General features: G+C 32.9%; 1 pseudogene; it reads left to right on the top strand.

Moving 5' to 3' along the window:
• Positions 1-808: 808 nt before the first annotated feature.
• On the top strand, positions 809-907 carry LOC120224995 (annotated as a pseudogene).
• The last annotated feature ends 778 nt before the right edge of the window (positions 908-1,685 follow it).

Here is a 1,685-nt window from a genome sequence, read left to right on the forward strand (position 1 = left end):
AAAGTAACCTAGGAGAAAACCTTAGGTAAAGACAGAGAGTGTTTCTGAAAATGGTCTTTTAAAACAGAAAAAATGTTTTTAAAGTGTGATGAAATACAAGAGCCTTTCTCTAATAAGTTTATAATCATGTAGAACATGATATAAAAATGCTAGGAACTATAAATAAGCTTAAATTATTTTATCCCCCTATTAACGGGAAATCAGTCTCAACAAACTTCACATCCTAATTCACCATCACAACTCCCAAATCACTGACAAAGACAAAAGCCATGTAAATCTGTTTAGGAGGCAGAAGCAGAAAAATAGTGGTATGTAGATGACAACCACTTATCTTAATGCCTGTAAGGAAACATGCTGGGACTGACAAGCTCTCTTCTAATATGGACAATTATTGTATTAAAATTCTGCTTAACAGAGTAATGTGACTGGGTATACAATTGTGTTGAATTTATTTCGCTATTGCCACAAGAGATCTCAGGCCTAATCAGCATCAACCTAAGTATATATGAGCATCTTCTAAGCAAAACTAATTTTTGAAAGGAAAAAGTACATTTAATCCTGATTCTTGAAGATAATTGAAAGAACAGAAATCTTTTAGGTCTAAAAAGTAATACTGATTGTCCTCAAATAATGTTAATTTGGAGGTGTTACGTGGAGTAGAGGATATTGCAAAAGGAAGAAAGGAGTCTAAAGTTTCCATATCACACCTATCAATCAGTACCTAGAATTTGAATATATCAGAAATCCAAAATAATTCTCCAATCAATCATTTCTGGTATGTATCTTACCACAAGAAAGGGAATAACACTTGCTTCAGTAGCACATATACTAAAATTGGAACAATACAGAGATTAGCATGGCCCCTGCATGAGGCAAAAAGCTGTTGAAAGAACAACTTAATGCTACTAATTTCCCATTCCCACCCAAAAACCTCTGGGTTCTTCACAATGCTAGTCAGACATCTCTGATGTACAAAGATTTTTGCATTCATGTAACAGATTTTTCCTGGTTTTCCCCTACTGTTAGTCAACTACTCCTGATTTGCTGTTGTCAGTCAAATATTGCATCATTAATCCATTTACCGTAAAAATGTAATACATTTTGTAGTAAAATTTTGTTAAATTAAAAAGATTCTGTTTTATCCCTGTATTATGGGAAAACACCTGCATTCTAGAGGATCATTTTAAGTAAGTTTAAGAACACCAAGTTTGACATACTGTAATACAAATATTTTTTGAAAACCATAGGTTTTTAAAAACAAAACACCATTAATGCTATAACTGATAAACCCCAAAGTAAAATGCAAGCCAATGGAAGCCACATCATTTTTTCTAAACGAGTTGGAAAATTCAATTAGTAGAATATTTTAAATGGTGTTTTAAGGGGTTTTAAGATTAGTCTTGAGTCTTCCTCAAAACTTTATATGTTTTGTGTACTATTACTTCTGTTCACCCTCATCTTTCCTCACATTTAGCATTGATTTAGATGATTTGGAATGGAAATGTTTGCCTTTTTCTGAACAGATCTTTCTAGTACAGAAGTCTCACTGGATTCCCTTCCTAATTGGTAAAAAAATTATGGTACATAATTCTCAGTATTCCCCACCAAGAACTTTACTATCATCATTGATCCATTTGGCGTTAATCTTCCTTTTACTCTACTTTGTGATCTACGTTATGAAGGGA

This window comes from Hyaena hyaena, unplaced genomic scaffold (genome assembly GCF_003009895.1).
Source record: "Hyaena hyaena isolate Hyena2069 unplaced genomic scaffold, ASM300989v1 scaffold_1296, whole genome shotgun sequence".
NCBI lineage: Eukaryota > Metazoa > Chordata > Mammalia > Carnivora > Hyaenidae > Hyaena > Hyaena hyaena.